We start from the raw sequence: 6000 nt of genomic DNA, 5'->3' as shown, positions 1-6000 counted from the left end.
TGAAAGAATGGAAAATGAATTTAATACAAGTAATAAGATAAGTGCTTATGTACAGTTTACATACAAATGCCCTGAGCCGACTCACCGAACCACTGTTTTACACAAACCAAGGTTAGCAAAGCTACCAGTTGTGTTTCCAAAAGCGTTATGGGGACAAGAAGCGTTACAGGGACAAGAAGCATTACGGACACAAGAAGTGTTTAGGGGACGAGAAGCGTTACGGGGACGAAAAGCGTTACGTGAACCAAAAGATTTACGGGGAAAAGAAGAGTTACGGGAACCAAAAGCATTAAGGAGACAAGAAACATTACGGGGTGAAGAAGTGTTTCGGGGTGAAGAAGTGTTTCGGGGACAAGAAGCGTTATAGGGAGAAGAAGCGTTTTGGGGACAAGAAGCGTTTTGGGGACCAGAAGCGTTACGGGGACCAGAAGTGTTACGGGGACAAGAAGCGTTACGGGGACAAGAAGCGTTACGGGGACCAGAAGATTTACGGGGAAAAGAAGAGTTATGGGGACCAAAAGATTTACGGGGACAAGAAGCGTTACGGGGACAAGAAGCGTTATGGGGACAAAAAGAATTACGGGGACAAGAAGCGTTATGGGGACCCGAAGCGTTACGGGGACAAGGGTTATGGGCACAAGAAGCATTTTGGGGACAAGAAGTGTTACGGGGTGAAGAAGCGTTACGGGGAGAAGAAGCGTTATGGGGACAAGAAGCGTTATGGGGACAAGAAGGGTTACGGGCACAAGAAGAATTACGGGGACAAGAAGCATTACGGGGACAAGAAGCGTTACAGGGACAAGAAGCGTTACGGGGACCAAAAGTGTTACGGGGACAAGAACCGTTACGGGGACAAGAAGCGTTACGGGGACAAGAAGCGTTACGGGGACAAGAAGCGTTACGGGGACAAGAAGCGTTACGGGGACAAGAAGCGTTACGGGGACAAGAAGCATTACGTGGACAAGAAGCGTTACGGGGACCAACAGCGTCATTTTTTGTCCAATCAAAGCGTACGAATAGATGCCCACTTAAAATGTGAGATTTCAAAAACTCTAACAACATAAATAAACAAAAAAAAACACCCACCATTTCTCTCCCCACGCCACCTCATACAATCTTTCCCACATTCCCCCCTCCACCAGCAAGTACAAGAAACCATTTTAGGAAGGAATTTAAGCCCTGAAGCTTTTATTTTAAAGTAGAATACCTTCTGTTGGAAGGATTTACCGGCTGTTTTTTTTTAACATGACGGCTTGTCCGCGACAAATGAGAAGAGAAGAAGAAGAAGAGGTAGAAGAAAAAGAAGAAGAAGAGGACGTTTATGCGTAACGTCATTGTGCTTGATGCAATGTAGGTCAGCATTCTGCGGGGCGCCAGATAAGACACCAGGAACAAGTATTTCCCGCACTTACAAGCACATATCTGTCAACAGAGAAAGTGACAGATCTACAAGAGCCTCCTCTCTCTTCCTTCTCACCCATCCTTTTTTGTTTTTGTTGTTTTTTTTTTGGCCCGCCAAGCCGCTTCCTTTTCCCGTCGTCATTAGCATTTTCAGCAAAAACGGGGGCCAAATTCGGGCCTATCTTGTCGGCGCGTCGGGCCTGGCCCGCTTCGTTATCTGAGTACTACAGAGGTGCAGCTGTTGAGTAAAATGGATTTGCCCATTTTTTTTATTTATTTATTTAAAAAGGGAGACGAGGGAAGGAAGGAGGGGGGGGGGGAATAGGAGAGGGGGGGTAGGTTCAGGTATTCGTGGGAATTTAAATGGGCCGTCTTATGTGAAATGTTTGGTTCTGGATTCGATGGCTGAACTGGATTGAACTGGATTAATAGGGAAAATTGATTTTACTTTTGTGTTGAGGGTAAAGTTTAAAAAGGTAAAACTGTGTTTGATATTCTTGGACAAATTCTGTTGATTTTGGATCTCGTGCTAGTTTTGCGTGGCCGGACGTTTGGTCGCCAGTCTTTTGGTCGCAGGTCAAATGTACTTATATAATAAACAGTACTTTGATATTAAACTCTCTCTCGGATAATAAACTCTCTCCCAAAAATTAAACTCTCTCTCAGGTATTAAACTCTCAGATATTAAACTCTCTTGGATATTAAACTCTCTCTCAGTATTTAAACTCTCTCTCTCAGTATTTAAACTCTCAGTATTTAAACTCTCTCTCTTAGATATGAAACTGTCTCTCAGGTATTAAACTCTCAGGTATTAAACTCTCTCAGGTATTAAACTGTCTCTCTCAGATATTAAACTGTCTCTCTCAGATATTAAACTGTCTCTCTCAGATATTAAACTGTCTCAGAATTTAAACTCTCTCTCATATTAAACTTTCTCTCTCTCTCAGGAATTAAACTCTCTCAGGTATTAAACTCCGACTTAAAACTCTCTTTCTCAGATACGAAACTCTCTTAGATATTAAACTCTCTCTCTCAGGTATTAAACTCTCTCTCTCAGGTTTTAAACTCTCTCTCTCAGATATTAAACTCTCTCAGGTATTAAACTCTCTCTCATAGATTTGAAACTCTCTCTTAGATATTAAACTCTCTCTTAGATATTAAACTCTCTCTCTCATATATTAAACTCTCTCTCTCTCATATATTAAACTCTCTCTCTCTCATATATTAAACTCTCTCTCTTAGATATTGAACTCTCTTAGCTATAGTGAAAGTTTTTAATTTGCACTAACTCACCACATTTTCAAATATTTGTGTGCAGTTTCCCTTTACAATACCATCATACAACATATCCTTTATCTACAACAAAAAAATGAACAAAAATTGACCCCCATCTTCCCCCCTCCCAAATTCAAACCATCTAAAACAGTAGCCACACCTCCTGAAACACTGCATCACATGACGTATCCCACCATTCACACTAAAACCCATCAAAACAGTAACTTTCCCAAAACTTGTTGCCCCCTTTTGAACCAATTTCCAGACTCCCGAGGGTCTTTTTTGTCGGCTCGAGAAGTGCCCAGGTGGGTTGGAGATGCTGCTACAGTATTCTGCGCAACTTCTGGCAAATGCATTTCTTTTGTTTCCCATGCACACACACACACACACACACACATATAAACACCCGTGTGGAGGAATCCTGGCGAGCTCCGTGACCCCCGTGGGAGCCGGCAGCGAGCCTCCAGCCATCAGGGAGGTTGTTGGCTTCACACATTTGTGTGTTTGTGTGTGTGTGTGTGTGTGTGTGTGTGTGTGTGTGTGTGTGTGTGTGTGTACCTGCCAGCCCCTGCCGAATTGAATAAAAACCACACACACACGTACAACCATATGCACTCCAAACAGGAATGGTGCCATAGTTTTAATAGTATCAGATGGGTGAATGTCATTCATGTGTTTGATCACATGTTCAGTGTTTGGAATCCAGGTTGTAAAAATTTGGTTGGAGTGGCTTACTTTTAGGATTATTTAGACAAGTGTATTTTGGGGCATTTTTGCTGTCTCCTTGTATAAGATGCACCATTGAAATTGTCTTAAATTTGGTGAATTTTAGAATTTCTCTTGTATAAGTCGCACCCTTAAAATTGTTGAATTTGACAATTTCTCTCGTATAAGCTGCAAACTTAAAATTGACTTAAAATTGGTGAATTTTATAATTTCTCTTCTGTAAGTCGCACCCTTAAAATTGTTGATTTTAACAATTTCTTTCATATAAGCCGCACCCTTAAAATTGTTGAAGTTTACAATTTCTCTCACATAAGCTGCACCCTTAAAATTGTCTTAAAATTGGCAAATTTTACAATTTCTCTTGTATAAGCCGCACCCATAAAATTGTTGAATTTTACAATTTCTCCCGTATAAGCTGCAAATTTAAAATTTACTTAAAATTGGCAAATTTTAAAATTTCTCTTGTATAAGTCGCACCCTTAAAATTGTTGAATTTTACAATTTCACCCGTGTAAGATGCAAACTTAAAATTTACTTAAAATTGGCAAACTTTAAAATTTCTCTTGTATAAGCCGCACCCTTAAAATTGTTGAATTTTACCATTTCTCTCGTATAAGCCGCACACTTACAATTGTCTTAAAATTGTTGAATTTTACAATTTCTCTCATATAAGCCGCATCCTTACAATTGTCTTAAAATGGTTGAATTTTACAATTTCTTGCGTATAAGCTACCGTATTTTCTCACATTTTAGCCGCCTCCTCGTATAAGCCACACTCTTAAAATTGTCTTAAAATTGTTGAATTTTATAATTTCTCTTGTATAAGCCGCACCCTTAAAATTGTCTAAAAATGTTTGAATCTTACAATATCGATATGAATCGGCCGCACTGTCTTGCGTCAAGGCGTTTCATGCATGTTATGTCTAATTTATGCGCATATAAGCCATACCTTCGATTATTTTTTGCGACAAATAGGACATATATGCGAGAAAATACAGTAATCTAATTGTTAATAACTTCTGACGTTGTATATTGATTCACTCTACAATGGCTAAATTAATCTTTTTGGTTCAAACTTGTCTAAAAAGCAAAGATAAGGACTTACCCTGGAAATAAAGCAGGATTGGTTACATTGTCTCTGCACATCAAGACTACGAAAACATCTCAGGTCAATTTTCATTGGTTAAGAATATCTGCAAAAATTAGACAAAGGAAATCATTAGGATTAACACAAGAATACACACAAGTTTGTCTTTTTTGTTAGCAGGAGGACACATTAAAAAATATATATCTTATGTGTTCAAAAAATGGACAGATTCCATTATTTTCGTAGGTAACCCTGCTTTTATTTTGTAAGGAAACCCAAAATTTTAATTTGTATCCATACTAAACTTATTTTCCAGCACAGTGGAATTTTATCAACCACAAAAAATAGTTTATGCGTAAAAAAGGAAAACAAACATCACCTATATTAACTAAAAAAAATCATCTCCATAAAAATGGAGTCAACCATTTTCCTCGCAAGATGCCTGGCCAAAACTCCATGTTTACGCATTTATTTTAGTGTTTTTTTGGTTGTTTTTTTTTTAAGCGCCAAAGGTCAAAGCACTTAATGGCGTCTCCACAATCAAGTGTTGTTGATTAAGACGGAAGAAAACTTTTGGGTAATGTCAACTTATTTATTCTTTGTGAGTGGGCCACTCGTCGGATTTTGGCGCGGTGGCAACAGCGGCGGGGAATTGAACAAAGCGCCGCATTGAAATGTTAGCGCGCGGAGGTGCGCAGGTGTCTCTTAATGGTATTCATGTCGTCTTTGTCCCGCTGCGCCCACGCGGCGGCGCACAATTAAACGATTGTGAAGACAATTTGAACACCCGTGAAAAGTTTACTGGTAACGCCGCCACGTTGCTCGACCATAATTACTATTAAGCCGTCTAACCCAAAAGCGATGGACAGCTGCTGCTTAAACAAAATGGCCGCCCGTCGTCGGGGGGCTTGATGTGCTTTTATTTTTTTGTAAAGAGGTTTAATCGTTTGGAGAAAAACGACAACTTTTGAAAATGAAACCTAAAAAGCCAAGTTGTCCCTACAGTTAAATGTACGGTGCGTTTAGGGACAGTCCGGAAAACACGGTACAACACTTGGGGCATTGCAAACTGAAGCATATTGGTGCTAATTTGTGACGTTACCATGTTGTTTTTTTTAGTTTACGTGAGTCAGCAGTTGTTTGACTATGACTACAGTGTTCCCTCGCTACTTCGCAGTTCAGCTACCGCAGATTCAGAGCTTTGCGGATTTTTGGGGGGGAAAATAATACAAATATTACATTGAAACAACATATTTTACATTTTATTTTTGTTATAACATGAAATTCACTCTCTCTAACCCTATTCTATAGGGTGTATTGTACACGGGGTAGTTTTTTTTTTTTTTAAATTGAATTAAATTCAAATTAAGCATTTTTGAAGGGGAATCCCACTTTGCGGAAATTCCTGGTGCCCATTAACCGCGATAACCGAGGGAACACTGTATTTACGACTTAAGGTTTCTATAAACACAAAATAAAGCAAATTTTATTCCGTTTGTTTCGGAATATTT

Source organism: Stigmatopora nigra, chromosome 7 (assembly GCF_051989575.1).
Source record: "Stigmatopora nigra isolate UIUO_SnigA chromosome 7, RoL_Snig_1.1, whole genome shotgun sequence".
Lineage (NCBI taxonomy): Eukaryota > Metazoa > Chordata > Actinopteri > Syngnathiformes > Syngnathidae > Stigmatopora > Stigmatopora nigra.
This window is presented reverse-complemented; position numbering follows the sequence as displayed.